The following is a 17,248-nucleotide window of genomic DNA, read 5'->3' on the forward strand; positions in this document are numbered from 1 at the left end:
TATCCTAGCTACTTGGGTGGCTGAGATCTGAAGGATCACAGTCGAAGCCAGCCTGAGTAGAAATGAAATCTGTGAGTCTCCATCTCCAACATATCCAGCCCAGTGAGCAAGCAAGCCGACAATGAAAGCTGAGCAAATTTGAGGCCCAGAGTACAAACCCTAGCACTTGGGGTGGGAGGAGGAAGGAACAAATACATAGTAAAAACCACCATATTGTCTACACTTTTTTTTTCTTTTTTCTTTTGGTGCTAGTACTGGGGCTTTAACTCGGGCTTACCCACTGTCCCTTAACTTTTTTACTCAAGACTGGCTTTCTACCACTTGAGCTATAGTTCCACTTCCAGATTTGGGGTGTTTAATTAGAGAGAAAAATTTCATGGACTTTCCTGCTCAGGCTGGCTTCAAACCTTGATTCTCAGATCTCAGCCTTCTGAGTAGTTTGGATTACAAGCATGAGACACTGGCACCTGGCTTATATAGTACACTTTTACAGAGCTAATTTTATGGTATGGTATGTGAATTACATCTCAGAAGATTTATTTTTTTGTGTAGATTTTACATAAAGCTATTTTTTTAAGTAGTTGTACAATGGAGTTTCAATTCCACAAATCAGATTATGAGTAAAATGCATCTTGATCAAAGCTATTATTATCAAAACATTTCCCTGATTGTCTCAGAAATGTTTGTTTGCCAGGTAGTTGTTGGAATTGAGATCTTACAAGGCCCACCTCACACATTTGGTTCAAGTCTGTAAAAGCTCTTGTAGACTCTAGGCCAGTTTTTCCTTCTCTCTTCCTCAGACCTCTAATTTGTTGTCCCTTCAATTGCTGCAGCAGGTTAGAGTTTTGCTTGTGCTGGATTTGGAGGAGTAGATCATGGTGAGTTTACTTTTTTCTAAATGTTCTCTTAGCTCCTTAAACATTTGCCTTCAGCGTGGAAGGCAAAAGCCGAGGCCCCTGGATAAGGAGATCTCCGAGCTTTCAAAACTCAGATGCTCATTAGCTTGCCTGCCTCCACCCAATACCTCCTCCAATCAGCCCCTCGACCTCCCTCATTGCTGACCTCTGCCTGTTCTCCATTACCCTCTGGCCCAGCTTGGCCTCCCCAGGGTGGCACACGGAATTGCAACACCAGATGTGGGCTGACCAGGGAGGCACCTATTGGGGGGATTATTTCCCTTGATCTGGACACCATAAAAATTAAGTTCTCATTAGCTAGTTCATTCTCTGGCTTACATTCTTGACTCATTTCCCCCTCAAAATCAACTAAAACATGGTATATTAGTGTATTTCTGTTTTTTCCATATAAACTTCTAATGCCATATTGTACATTTCATTGTGGAAGTTTTGAATTTTTACATAGTCTTATCTTTTATTTTATCATATTAAATTTCATTAGTTGATTCTATCCATCAATACAATCTTTAGAGATTTCTTTGAATTCTGGCTCCTGCAAAAATTACAAATTGGAGAAGCATATCTCTATGTTACAAAATCAAACCCAGAATCCCAGAGCTCTCTATTAAAGACCTTCCTTTCCATTGAACATTGATGGATTGCCTCTATGACCTCTTAGGTTTAATCAACTATAAATCCACAGAACTGTACCCTTGTCCAGGCTTTAGTTCTCCATGTGTTCTCTGGCACACCACAGAAGTCTTTGAGAACCACCTATCTGAAACTTCATTCATTCCCAGGCCATTTCATTTTTTAAAATGTTCATTACAGTTCACCAAACAATATAGGGTTTAACTGATCTCAAGAAGAAAAAAAAAAGTCCTAAAATTGCAACACTGGATTGCTTTGGCCATAACTAGTTGAGTTCTAATCCTTAGAAAGCACCCCTTTAAAAAAGTCCTCTGAGGGGCTGGGAAGGTGGCTCAGTGGTAGAGTGCTTGCCTTGCATGCATGAGGTCCTAGGTTCGATTCCTCAGCACCACATAAGCAGAAAAAGCTGGAAGTGGGGCTGACTCTCAAGTGGTAGAGCGCTAGCTTGAGCTGAAGAGCTGAGGGACAGCCCCCAGGTCCAGAGTTCAGGCCCCACAACCGATCAAAAAAAGAGTTTTAAAAAGTCCTGAGTTGATTTGTGTATTGTTTTTAGTTTTATGTTGGCCCATCTGATCTTGAACTCCTGTCTAAAGCAATCCTCCTGCCTCAGGCTCCCTATTAGCTGGGAGTTACAGGGATGGGCCACTGTGCCTGTGAATTTTATCCATTTGCTATTATGGACAAAACATTCATTGACCTCAATATTTATTTCTTTAGGAAAATCTTTTCTCATTTTAAAATTCCTTATTTTTATTTGGGTTTTCTTTAGATAACCCTTATACCAGATCTATATTGTATACTTCCTGAATGTTTATTTCATTTTCCACTTTCTATAAGAAAATGGCATGCTTAAATCTACTTGTTAGTCTGTGAAGGACAGAATGGAAAAAGGAACTGACAAAATCAATCATGAAAACAGGAAATTTAACTCCATGGTAAGCTGAGACACTGAAGTGACCTCTCTTTGCAATGTTCTGAAAGGAAAAACCCACACTTCCTAAATCCATAGTATGATAGACTTTTATAAAAGATCCAAAGATTACATGAGCACATTGGGGCATCTTTCCCTTCCATGTATGTTCCTACAGCACTACATCAGGCTTTTGTCTGCACTAGCCAAGTTCAGGGATGGTACACATGACCAGGTGAACTTGATCCACGGCCATTTTCCTTGTCATTCATCTAAGAAACATTTGTGTTCAGGACAGGTGTTCAGGAAGTGCTAGTCGGTTTAGGATTGCAAAGAACTTACAGCACTCCTTCAGCCTGATGGGTGATCACACTCTGGGAAGGTCTCACATTCTTTTCTAACCAAGGCTGGCCCCACATTCCAAATGGAAAACAGCCAAGCTCTGGACAAGAACAGTTGGCTCTGTCTCTGTAAAATGCAAACTTGATCTTGCTTGGTGATTTTTTTTTCTCCTGCTAAAATAGTATACAAAGCAGTAAATAAAGGAAATAAATATTCTATAGGAATCCTGTTGTGGGGGGTATGAGGAAGGCTTCTAGGTCCAGGCTGACATTTCAGAAACATCTTTGGCTTGGAGGAGACACATGGCTTGGGGGTTATTTAGCCTTGATAATGGATATACTTTGCTTCAGAAAGACATTCTAAATGTAACCGTATTAATGGAGCTCATAACTTTGCTAATAGATTAACGAGGATCTGAAAGATAGGGTAAGTCTGATCTGTTACTGGATAATGTGGTGATTAATGTTTGTGATGTAATAAAGAAGCCCTAATTAGGAAAGTCCAGGGAAAAATCCCTACAGGCTTTTTCACTTAACCAAAGCTTCCACCATGTAAAGAAATTTTGAAGTGTCATTGAGTAAGCTTTATGGATTCAGGATATAAAATCAGAGTAAAGCCTATTAAATGCTGAATAGAGCCAGTAACAACAATCCACTGAGACTTCATATCTTTCCTTCTGAAAATTCCTAAATCAGAACAAATTACTGTGAAAATATGATTTGTAGTTATAATAATAAGCCAACTATGTTTATGATATCTTAACTATACTGTATGGTCAGTTCTTTTAAGAAAATAAGAAACATTCAGTACTATTTTTAAGGGGATACTACCCACAATCCAATTTTCACTCCCATTATTACTTTAAATTCCTAGCACTGATGAACAAAAACAAAGATTCTTTTTTGTTGTTGTTGTTCTTGGGGCTTGAACTCAGGGCCTGGACCCTGTCCTTGAGCTCTGTTCTACAGTACTCAAGGCTATCACTCCACCACTTTGAGCCACAGCTTTACCTCCTGTTTTGAAGTTTTTAGTTGGAGATAAGAGTCTCACAGACTTTCCTGCCCAGGCTGGCTTTGGACTGTGATCCTCAGATCTCAGCCTCCTGAGTAGCTAGGATTACAGGCATGAGCCACTGGCGCCCAGCCAATGATTCTTTTTTTTTTTTTGGTCCAGTTGTGGGAACTGAACTCTGGGCCTGGGCGCTGTCCCTCAGCCCTTCAGTTCAAGGCTAGCGCTCTACCACCTGAGCCACAGCGCCACTTCTGGCTTTTTTCTTATGTGGTGCTGAGGAATTGAACCCACGGCCTCAGGCATGCAAGGCAAGTGCTCTACACTGAGCCACCTTCCCAGCCCCCCAATGATTCATTTTTAAGTGAATTTTATACCTCCTTTTTTGGGGGGGGTCAATAAAAACATTTTGGCATGCCAAATCCCAATAATAGTTATTCTGACATATATGATGTATTTACATCAAATTACTCTTTTGCATTGAAAAAAAATATATCCTAGAAATGAAAACAAATCAGGTACCAGTGGCTCACACATGTAATCCCAGCTGAGATCTCAGAAAGCTGAGATCTGGGGATCAAAGTTCCAAGCCAGCCTGGGCAGGGAAGTCTATGAGACTCTCATCTCTAATTAACCACCAAAAGCCTGAAGTGGAGCTATACTTGAAGTAGTAGAATACCAACCTTGAGTAAAAAAGCTAAGAGACAGCACCCAGGCCCTGAATTCAAGCCCCAAGACTGGTGGAAGGAAGGAAGGAAGGAAGGAGAGAGAGAGAAAGGAAGAGAGAAAGAAAGAAAATGAGAGAAAGGAATAGAAAGAAAAAGAAAGAAACAAAGGAAGGAAAGAAGGAAGAAAGGAAAGAAGGAAGGGAGGGAGAAAAAAAGAAGGAACCCTTAAGATATTTTGCAAATATATGTATAAGAGCAACATTTTTTTTACATTTGAAGTAACATATAAAATAATAATGAAGCCCTTTTTTATTTTTCTTGGTCGGTTGTGAGGCTTGAACTCTAGGCCTGGGTACTGTCCCTTAGCTCTTTAGCTCAAGGCTAGCACTCTACCACTTGAGTTACAGTGCCACTTCCAGCTTTTTCCGTTTATATGGTTCTGAGGAATTAAACCCAGGGCCTTAGCATGAGAGGCAAGCACTCTACCGCTGAGCCACCTTCCAGGCCCCAAAACTGAAGCCTTTCAAGTAACAATGATAAAGGCTTTTTTGCATCCTATTTAGCAGTTTGTAGATGTTAATGACCAGATTCTAGAGGTTAATGACAAGCTGAATGGCCAAGGCTTTGTCTCAACTCTTAATGTCAGCCTATCATTAATTGCTAGAGATGTCTTAAGTCTAGGTGATTAGCAGTTTGTATAAGATTAAGGAGAAGGAAACATAAACTCTTAATATTTTTTATGGGCAATGTTCTTTCATTTGGAAAGTCTATGGCAATTATGATTTTGTAGACTGGCTAATCAAGTGATTCTAATCATCATTTAGCATTTTGCTCACTAGTGGTATAATTTAAACTCTTATATTCCAAACAGGAGACCAAATCTATTAATTTATATCTCTGTTATTATTTGTAATTTTTAGATATCCTGATGCAAATGGTCTTCTAATTTTTTCCCTAGGATCTTTGCATAGGAAATCTTTTCTTTCTTTTTTTTTTTTGGAGGGGGGTCTGGTCGTGGGACTTGAACTCTGGGCCTGGGTACTGTCCCTCAGCTCTTCAGTTCAAAGCTAGCGCTCTACCACTTGAGCCACCTTCTGAGCCCCTGCATAGGAAATCTTATCTCTTAAAAGGCCTACCCATTTGTCTCCAAGTCCATGAATATTGTCAAAATAGTGTAGGAGAAAATCAGGAAATGGTCCCAACATGCAGTTTAAATAACCACCGACATATCTTCAGGTGTTAGACTATTATCTGAATCCTCCCATTTCTCTTTGCATCAATGGAAGCTTTGATTTGGGCAGCATCTTAGGTATCCTTTTTGTTTTTAGTACATGTGTATATTGATTTACTGCCTACAGGAAAACCACATCTCCTTGCTAACATCTTTAAACACAGTAGCACTTCTTATTTTCAAAAACTCCCAATATATCATTGCCTATAACATATTATTAATAAGTAAAAGGAGAAAAACTCTTAAATGGATCCTAGTTTTTGAAAGAATAGGAAAGAAAGCTTTTCTTAAATTATTTGAATTGCTATAAAAAAGTCACACAATTTATAAAGTTAAGCAATTAGTTGTCTCTGTTTTGGGGGTGAAAAAAAAAAGCCCTCTAGATTCCTCACAGAGCAGATGAGTTAGGAAGCTTCAGGCAAACAAAACGAAAATCCTCAAAGCATTCTACTAGTCTTGCCTTACATCAATCATCCTTTATTATTAACCTCTCACCTTCAAATGGTGCTGGGGGTGAGGGAAAAGTGCATGATAGTCTTGGGGGTGAGGGCAGAGTTATAAAATGCAAATTATAGAGCAGAAGGCTATAGCTCTAATAACCGTTAATGTTTATTCAGAGCCCTCTGAGACTGAGTGTTTTTTAAAGGTTATCTTCTTAATCCTCTGGGGTGAGTGGGTGGCAAGGCTTTTGATCTTCACCTGACAGATATTTTATCTGTGATATAGAGAAATTAAATGCCAGCAAAAAGACCTTAACAGAAAGCAATTGGATGATGAGACACATTAATTTTAATGTATGCCATCAAGAACAGTTTAGAAGCAATTGCTCTTGTTTTTCAGCCACATTTTTTTAGCATCTTCTGACATGTATGGTTCCCAAGGAATTTGCTAGCCTTGAGGTTGCCTCAAGGAAGGGAAATCTGGTGGCTAGAAGGAGACTTTCACTGTATATGCTTTTGTACATTTTGGGATATCTTATTTGGAAAATAAATTTAACTTTTTGAACTGCTTTTTAAAACAGAGTAAGATGACCTGATCTCTTGGTATTTCCTCTGTTCTCCAGAAAACAGTAGCTTTGCTTTTTAATCCTCCATGTTTTTGGGTTTTCTCACAATGTTCAGATAGAACTTATTTGACAAAAATTAATATATAAGCCAGACACTGGTGATTCATACCTGTAATCCTGTCCACTTAGGAAGTTGGAGTCTGAGAATCTCATTTTGAAGCCAGTTGGTCAGGAAAGTCCATGAGCCTCTTATCTGTAAATAACCACCAAAAGCCAGAAGTAGAGCTGTGTCTCAAATGATAGAGCACCACCAGTCTTTAGTGAAAAAAGCTCAGGGACAGTAGGTAGGCCCTGAGTTTGAGGCCCAGTACACGTGCGCGTGAGTGCGCACGCGCACGCGCGCACACACACACACACACACACAGTTTACATCAATGTTAAATACATATATTTAATAGAGCTTAAGTTGAAAAGAGAAATGCACTGTGAGAAATGCAAAGTCTCTTGACTCTTTCTCTGGATTTGTATACTTACTTCATAAACTTTCTTCATCTGGGTGGTCAATTGCATCAGAAAATTTTAGGTATATTTCCAAACCTGGAACCTTGACCAGACTTTGATTAAACCAAACCTGGGTTACTGTAATCAACTGTTTTCAAAGAAGTTTTTTAAACAGGGTATTATTCTGTTTTCTGGTTCTACCCAGCTTTCAACTCTAACAGTTGTGATTTTGATCAAATAAACCTGATGTAAGATTTTTTTTGTGATTGATTGATATACACTCACCTCTCAATGTTTAACTTCTTTTATTTTTTTGGTGGGTCATGGGGCTTGAACGCAGGGCCTGGGCTCTGTCCCTGAGCTCTTTTGCTCAAGTCTAGCACTCTACCACTTTGAGCCACAGCTTCACTTCTAGTTTTTGAGTGGCTAATTAGAGATAAGAGTCTCCTGGGGACTCTTCTGCTCGGGCTGACTTTGAACCGAAATCCTCAGATCTCAGCCTCCTGAATAGCTAGAATTTTGAAATTTAACTCTTCTTCCAGTCTTTTATTTTTCTTTTTTGGTACTGGGGATCGAACCCAGGATGTTGCACTTGCTAGGCAAGCACTTTGCCACTGAGCTACACCCCAGCCCAAACATTTGTGGGTTTTTTTGGGGGGGGGTTCTTTTTGCTTATGTGGTACTGAGGAATCGAACCCAGGGCTTCATGCATGCAAGGCAAGCGCTCTACCACTGAGCCACCTTCCCAGCCCTAACTCTTCTTCCAGTAAATCTAAAATGGATCACTGTTTATGGACAGATCTTATGTTCCAGTGTAAGAAGCTAAGAACTTCCTTTCTCTTTCATCTTGGTAGGCTTCCTAGTCAAGACTGAAATGCATACATATCCACCCCCTGGGGATCTTGTTAAAATGCAAAATCTGGCTCAGCTGATCAAGAAAGGACTCTAAAATCTGCATTTCTAGCATACTACCAAGGTGATATCCTGGATGTTTGTCCAGGGAACATATATATTTTTGTTACTTGTTATTTTACATGTACAAATTTATGAGGTACAATGTATCTCAATATATGTGTATAATATGTACTAGTCAAAATCAGGGTAATGAACATTTCCATTTCTTATCATAACTTTGTGTTTGGAGTCATACAGTTCCCAACAGTGAAAATTCAGACAGAACCTGCACCTGTCAAGTGCATTCAACTAAGTACCCTAGCTCCAACAATTAAATATTCTTACAAGAAGTCTGCAATCCTAGCTCAGAAGACTGATATATGAAGATCATAGTTCAAGGCCAACTCTTGACAGAAAAAGTTTTCTTTAACCCCTTCTGTACAGTATTTACACAATAAAAAACTTAGTTAAAAAAAAAAACAAAAAGTTTGCTAGACAGCATCTTCAAAATAAGTTGCAAAAAATCAAGCTGGATATGTGGCTCAAGTGGTAAAGTAGGCTTGGTGTTAAATCCCAGTATTAGAAGAAAAAAGAGTTGGAGGTTGACAGATGGCCTAAGGTGTCATATCTGTAATGCTTCAACAAGTATGATCCCAAGACCATATTTTGCTTTGCCATTTTTCTTGTATAACTCCCTTCTGAAACTAATAATAGAGTGGCTGCCTTTTAGGCCTCCATTTATTTTTCATGCTAGATGAACAGGTAATGTAAGAAAGTAAAAAGGCCTGATCTGCCTCTTCCAATCAGAAAGTAGCAGACACCTTGTAAGCTATACTTCTGCTAGAATGATGACATGTGACCACATGTAGTTTTGAGAGAGCTTTGAAAGTAAAAATTCTTTAGCCAAAAATCTATATAGTCCTTGACCTATCATAGTTTGACTAGCTAGACACTGGTGGGTCACACCTGTAATCCTAACTACTCAAGAGGTTGAGCTCTGAGGATCACAGTTTGAAACCAACCCAGGCAGAAAAGTCCCCATGAGACTCTTATCTCCAATAAACTACTCAAAAAAGCCAGAAGTGGCACTGTGGCTCAAATGGTAGGGGCTAACTTTCACCACAAAGAGGCTCAGTGACAACACCCAGACATTAAGTTCAATCCTAGGACCAGAAAAAAAAAAAAAAGGTAGTTTGACTAAATTTTACAATGATTCAAAGGCATTAAGTACTCAAAAGACATTCTACTTTAAATTCAATAGTTTGGATTTTGGTTACTTCTGATGCTGTTTAGAGATGTGTCATATTATTATCTATTGCAAAGCTGTTCAATAGCAGCAAGCCTCAGCTCATAGTCAGCTATATCTATGATATTTTGTGTTTTTCATAGTATCTTGTGACTCAATGCCCTTTCTGTGTACTTGAGATCTTTATCACTGTCTTATGTTTTATGTTACATGATTTTTTCCAAATGTGGCTAATGCATGTGTTTTGAACATGTTTAGACCAAGATCATAATCTTTAGGACTTACTTCATTGTGCTTTTTAAACAGCTCATTGCTTACTGCCTAGATGTTTTAGGTACCATTGCCAGATAAAATTTTGAATGCCCAAATTATATTTGAGTTTCAGGTAAACAGTAATTTTTTGGGGTAGGGGGAGGGTGGTCAGTCAGGGCCTGGGCACTGTCCCAGAAGAGCTTTTTAGCTCAAGAGTAGCGCTCTACCATTTTGAGCCAGAGCACCATTTCCAGTTTTCTGGTGGTTAACTGGAGACAAGTCTCATGGACTTTCCTGCCTGACTGGCTTCAATCTGTGATCCTCAGATCTCAGCTTGCTTTTATTTTTGGTAAGTCACGGGCCTGAACTCTGGGTCTGGGTGCTGTCCCTCAGCTCTTCAGCTCAAGGACAGCACTCTACCACTTAAGCCACAGCGCCACTTCCAGCTTTTTCTGCTTATGCGGTGCTAAGGAATCAAACCCAGGGCCTCATGCATGCAAGGCAAGCACTCTACCACTGAGCCATCTTCCCAGCCCCAGATCTCAGCTTTTTGAGTAGCGAGGATTATAGGTGTGAGCCTGTGCATTTTTAACAGTGCATTTTATAGCTTCTTTAATGCTTCTATAGTAAATTATAGTAGCTTAAAGCAGTACAACTTGTTTTACAATACTGCATGTGAGAAATCACATTGGGTCTGCTAGTGATATGTTCCTTCTGGGGAATTAATTTCCTTTCACATTCCAGCTTCTAGAAACCAACTGCATTTGGCCTGGCAGATGGATTCTTCAATTTCTCTCTGTTTCTAACTCCCCTGCCTCCCTCTAATAAGGACTGTTGTGATTATATTAACTTCACCAAGATAAACTGTCTATCTAAATGACCTTTAGTAAATGACAGTTGTGAAATCCCTTTTGTTATGTACAGGAACATATTCACAAATTCCAAAATATTACAACATAGATTTTGAAAGTTTTCTGCAGTGCCAAGAATCAATCCAGGACCTCTAAGCAAGCTCTTTACCACTAAGGTACACTCCTCAGCCCCAGGAAATGGATATCCTTGTGGGACATTTTCCTGTCTATCACAAGTACATCCAAATTATCACATGGGACATGCTTATACTAAAAATATAAATATTCATTGCTTTTCTGATATTCAAACTTAGCTAGACATTATTTTGCCAGTCCTGGGGATTGAACTCAAGGCCTATGTGCTGTCCCTGAGCTTCTTTTTGTTCAAGACTAGTGCTCTACTACTTGAGCCATCATTCCACTTCTAGCTTTTTGGTAGATTGGAGATAAGAGTCTCTTGGACTTTCCTGCTCAGGTTCGCTTTGAACCATGATCTCAGATCTCAGCCTCCTGAGTAGCTGGGATAACAGGTGTGAGCCACCGGTACCTGGCAATATAGTATATATATATATATATTTTTTTTTTTTGCTAAATATGTTTTTTTTGGTCCGTCCTGGACTCGAACTCAGGGCCTGGGCTCTATCCCTGAGCCTCTCTGTGCTGAAGGGTAGTGCTCTACCACTTGAGCCACAGCACCACTTCTGGCTTTTTCTCTTTATGTGGTACTGAAGAATTGAACCCAGGGCTTCATGCATGCTAGGCCCATACTCTACCACTAAGCCCCATTCCCAGCCTTTTTTTTTTTTAAAGAGGAATCCTTATTTTAAGAGGAATAAAAAGGGTATGTTCTCTTATAATTATTACACATAAGACTATAACAATAAACAAAAAGTGTATTTGTATTGTGGCAAAATATTTTCCTTCTAGTAAAAGGGAATGTTAAATGTCTCTTAATGTTTTGTAGTACATTTTTAGTGAAAATCTACTATGAAAATTCTGTTAAATTAATCTTCATCACAGACTGCTGAGAAGAACTGATCATACCACAGCAGTCAGAGAAAAAGGATGCCAAGTATTTATTTTCGTCAAGTATTTATTTTCAACATTTTCTGTTCTCTTGAACACCAAATGGTTCAATTCTTTCAACCAGACCATTAATAAATCTGTTCTCTAGAAGCAAAGGTCTAAACATGGCTTAGCTGGACTGTACTTAATTATTGAGTGAATGGAATGTCTTTGCCTTTTAACCAAAACACATCAGAGAGGGGGCAAAGAGTGAGCGGATCTTATCACAGGCAGGTTGGGTTTAGAATTGATGTGTTCTTGCCTGACTGCTTCAACAGCTTCTGGTTCCCATCCAATCTTGTTTCTCAATGCTCCCCTAGAAGATCTATCTCTCTGGGTGCCAGAGCCTTCCTCTTGTTTTATTCTTCTCTTATCTGATGGTGGCAAGGTCTTTCAAGCAAAAGGTAACAGAGCTCAAGGACCTTAGCTCCAGCAATCAGACATTTTCGCTTTTCTCATGTAAACCTCCCCTTGATGACTAAATTAAAATTATTTATAATTATTGGTATTCACTATTATGCAACTGCTATACTTCTTAAGTTCACTTTTTAAAAAGCTTTAAATAAACTGAGCTGTGGTGGCTCACACTGGTTTTCCTAGCTACTAAGGAGGCTGATCTGAGAGGACTGCAATTTGAAGCCAGCCCAGGCAGAAAAGCTTGTAAAACTTTTACCTCCAATTAACCACGAAAAAGCTAGAAATGGAGTTATAACTCAAGTGGTAGAATGCTGGCCTTGAGTGAAAAAGCCATGTGAGGGTGCAAGGCACTGAGTTCAAGTCCACACACACAAATACACACACACACACACACACACCACCACCACCACCACCACCACCACCTTACATGGATTTCTCTGTTAAAAAATTTTTTTATCTAGAATTTGGAAATAAAACCAAGAGGATGGCTGTCTTTTTAAGATCATACTAAAGCACTGTTAAGTAGGTGCATTTAAAGGATATTTCATTCTCTGGGTACAGGACATTTGCATTTGTCCATTTTCTGTTGTTACAACAAAAAAAAATAAAGTGGGGTACTTTATAAAGAAAGTATGCTTATCTAAAGCACAGTTTTAGTGGTACTAGCATTTGAAGCACAGGTCTCTGAGTTCAAATGCCAGTACCACTGGACAAGGGCTCTAACATTTGAACCACATCTCCAGGCTAAGCTACAGTTGCAGAGACTGCAAGTCCAAGATCATCCAGGTGCATGTGTTTAGCCTCTTGTGAGGGCCCCTCAGCTGCATTACAATATAGTAGAGAAGGAGGAACAGAAATGGCCTGCTACAGAAGAGACTAACATGTCTAGGGCTTCCCTTTATGATAACCTACTCTCCCAGTAACTAACACACTTCAGGAGACCAGTATTAATTCTTTGTGAAAGTGATACCTTCAGTGCCCTAATTACTTCATACTAGGTTCTACTTCCTCAATATGCCAAACTGGGAGTACCAAGACCTTCAGCATATGACCTTTTGAACAAACCATAGCCAAACCATAGCAAACTAGTGCTATTATTTGACTTGGTTTTGTTTGTTAAGATTTTGTTATTACCAGTGCTTGTTACTTACTATTTTATTGTTAATTGTTATTATAGCTATTTGCTTGTTACTGTGCACTTAAGTATGAGCTAGTAGATTTACATCCAGTGGAAATGCAAATTTATTTAGCTCAGGTAGAAAGGACCCTAAACTCTAAACTCTAAAAGGACTCATAACTCTAAAAGTTATGATTTTATTACTCTGAAGCACATTAGCTAGTTTTATATATAATCTAGCAATTTTATTCTTTTTTCCCTTTTAAATAAGTTATACAAATCTTGCTCCTAGAGCTCTGAAAACTAGTTACACTCTTACTGAAATCTTGTGTGTGTGTGTGTGTGTATGTGTGTGTGTTGGTTCTGGGACTTGAACTCAAGACCAGGATACTATTCCTGAGCTTTTTTGCTCAAGGCTAGCACTCTGCCACATGAGACACAACTCTATTTTCAGCCTTTGGTATTTAATTGGAGATAAGAGTGTCATGAGCTTTCCTGCTGGGGCTGGTTTTGAACCATGATCATCAGCTCGCAACTTCCTGAGTAGCTAGGCATAAGACACTGGTGGCTGGCTTCTGAATCCTTCTTAATTGAATTGCTCTGCCACTTGGAGCCAGGCTTCCAACTCTTTAACTGAATGGAAACCATTATACTCACCCTCTATTTGTATGTCATATTTTAAGCTTTTTACTTCATTTGCTTGCTTGTTTTGATTGTACTCACAGCCTCCAGTGTTCTACCTCTTAAGCCACTCAGCCCCTTTTTTGGTGTTGGTTATTTTTTGAGATAGGATCTCATTTTATGCCTAGGCCTATTTGGATGGCAATTCTCCTATTCTTGCTTTTCTGTGTCACTGAGATTACAAGTGTACACCCCTGTGCCCAGCTGTTGATCAAATGGAATCTGGTGTGTGTGTGTGTGTGTGTGTTGTTGTTGTTGTTGTTGTTTCTGGCTTCAAATCTCAATCTCCTTTAGTTTCCTCCCAAGTAGCCAGGATTACAGGGTTGATCCACTGTGCCTGGCATATTTTAACTTTTTGGAAATTATCCATTCTATCCATCTTGTGTATGTGCTGGATTTGATTTTTAGCAAGTTCTTTCTCTACCCAGAGTGTAAATGTCCAAATTCCTTAACATTATACTCAAGGTTCTTTGTGTTCTGGTACGAGCTATTTATCTGCTACCCTGTGAAGTCTTCTTCACCTTCCTGTTGCCTCCTCCAGCAGAGTCAGCCTTTCTTTTGCACTCAGCCTACCAACCACATATTTCTTGATAAATGAACTATTTTTCTTCCTTCTGGTTGGCAGGGGACCTGGAACTTGATTCAAATGACATCTCATCTCTGGTCCACAGTCATTACTACACAAACAGATCCTGTGAACCACGATGACTAAGTCAGCATTATTGTCAAAATGTTTGTGGTGATGATGCAATGATATTTTTGTTCTTTCCATGAACAAAGGCTTATCACCCTGGACTCTGGTGGCAGCCACCTTTGGATTTTGCAAGGAGCCAAGCTTAGAATGAAGTCAAGATTATAGAAGGAAGCTTGAAATTTTGAAAGAAATTAAGGCCTTAGTAACATCCTTTGGTCTGGAGATCAGGAACTGAAATTATCTTGCTTCTAGACTTTTTAGTTTAATGGGCCAGGAGATCTCCTTGATCACATGCACCTGCTTAAATCAGGTTCTGTATTATTTCCAGGTAAAAGCAACCTTGTGGATGCATATACCTTCATTGTTACAGACACTCAATCAGTCCATCAGTATTTCCTAACTAACTCTGTACCTGTCTTCCTTTTGCATAAAATAAAGCTGAAATAAGGATACAGGTTGGCCCATTCTAACAATGAGATGTATAAGACACTATGTTGAAAACAAACTTTACAACTTTGTGGGGGGAGGCGGGGAGGAATTGGGAAGACGGGGAGGGAAGGGATGGTAGAGGAAAAAAAAGGGGGAGGTAACAATGCTCGATAAGAAATGTATTCATTACTTTACTCATGTAATTGTAACCCCTCTGTTACAGTGTCTTTACAAATATATATATATATATATATATATATATATATATAATATAAAAAAATTCCTAGCACCTTGCTCAGTTTCTGGCTAAATCAGTACTCAGTAAATGTTGTTACCTGAATTAATTCAAGGAAAACATTCAGGGTGGGGGAAGGGTATATTCTAGATACTTTTATAAGAAGAAAAATCTACTCTCCTTACCGACTGCAGATTCAAAATTTCCAAGCCTTGATTATCTTTTCTAGTGGCCCTTTCACCTTCCTTGGAGCCATGTGAATGTCTTGCTACCTCTACCTTGCATCAGCCCCTGACTCCTTCCTCTGGAAAACTGCCCACAGAATATGCCCTGGTAGTTTGCCAGGCTAGCAAATTGTGAGTTTAATGGAGTCCTATACAAATATACCCTAGATTTCAAAAATGATTGAGGAAACTCAGCAACCTGGGTAGAGATAGATCTACTCTGAGATTGGTGGGTCTCAATCTATGAGCAAGCTCACCTCAGGCCCAGACTAGGAAACTAGGTGGGAAAGTGATTTGCTCAGTAGATTCTGAAGGCTTGAGAATGAATCTTAACAAGCTGGCACAAATGGTGGGAAGCTCTTTGAAGGCATCTCTCCCAACTGACATCTACAACATCTCTGTCTGACAATTACACTTACCTACATTGAAAACCTTTTTTTAAAAAAAAAATTTTTTTAAACAATCATGCCAAAATGGAAACATATTTTTTTGTTGTTGTTGATGGTGGTGGTGTTAGTTTGTCTTTTTTTCTTTAGAGTGAGCAAGGAAGGGTACAAAAAGGGAGAGAGGGAGGGCGAACAGATGCAATCATGCTATTGTATACAGTATGTGGAAAATGACCTATGTAACTTGTGGACAGAGTCAGGAAAGGGAGACTGGGGAAAAGGGAAGGATGGGGCAATATTATCAAAAAAAAAAAAAGAAATGTACTCATTACCTGACTTATGAAATGGTAATCCCTCTATACAATACCTTTATAATAACAATAAAATCATATTAAAAATAATCATGTCAGATGTGTTTATTGTACTTCTTGGGCAATGAATAAAGACTCAAAACATCTATGGAGAAGACATACCAGGACAAGGATTTTGTACTTAATATATTAGCATAGCAAGAAAGAAGTGTTCATTTGAACTGATTGAAGCAGATAGCAATCAGATAGATTTTAATAGTCAAAATAAATTCATTAAGAAGCTAAATACCAATGGTTATTCTCCGCCACATGTTCCCTTCATGGTGTGCTACTTCATAATAGGCCAAAGCAACAGGACCAACTGTTGATGGACTAAAGCTTCCAAAACCATGAGCCCTAAACACTAAAGGAAGAAATTTGTCTGCTTCAATTCTTAGTATAATTGGTACTGATACTAGAAATATTAAATGACATCAGAGGTGAGCCATGTTAGTCCTGTATTTCAGATGGGTCTTATGGCTATGTTGTTTTCTAAAATCTACTTCATCCAAGGCAAATTTTGGCTAAGAATTTATGTATGATTTACTACCATTTCATGTTAAAAAGTGAAGTGAAATACTGTATCTAGTATCAACTTGGTTTTAACACTGGAGATAGAAACCTCCTTCCTATTCACTACCTGGAGTAGCCGAGAGGTGTGGTATTACCCTGGAAATGAAACATCCTTTCCATCCCTAATATTTCTTATTTTCCTTTCTTTTGGTTCATGAAACTCCTGAAGGTAAAAACAGCAAGCAGATGTTTGAGGCAGACAGCACACAAAAAAGGAAAATCTATTATTTGTGTCTTACAGATTTGTTAATGAGTTTGTTTTCATTCATTGACTTGGTACTTGATGTTCTCACAGTATGTGATATGAAGCTATGGAGCATGGCTTGGTGATACAACATGTGGACATCAATAGTCATTTTTAACAATAATTAAATAACTGAAGAGCCATTTTGGACTTAATTTTTTTTTTTTGCCAGTCTTGGTGCTTGAACTCAAGGCCTGGGTGCTGTTCTTGAGCCTCTTTGTGCTCAAGACTAGTGCTCTACCACTTGAACCATAGCACCACTCAGCTTTTTCTGAGTATTTTATTGGAGGTCAGAGCCCTGCCTGGGCTAGCTTCGAACCATGATCCTCAGATCTCAACCTCCTAAGTGGCTAGGATTACAGACATGAGCTACCAGT

The sequence above is a fragment of the Dipodomys ordii genome, unplaced genomic scaffold, assembly GCF_000151885.1.
Source record: "Dipodomys ordii isolate 6190 unplaced genomic scaffold, Dord_2.0 Scaffold201, whole genome shotgun sequence".
Taxonomy (NCBI): Eukaryota; Metazoa; Chordata; class Mammalia; order Rodentia; family Heteromyidae; genus Dipodomys; species Dipodomys ordii.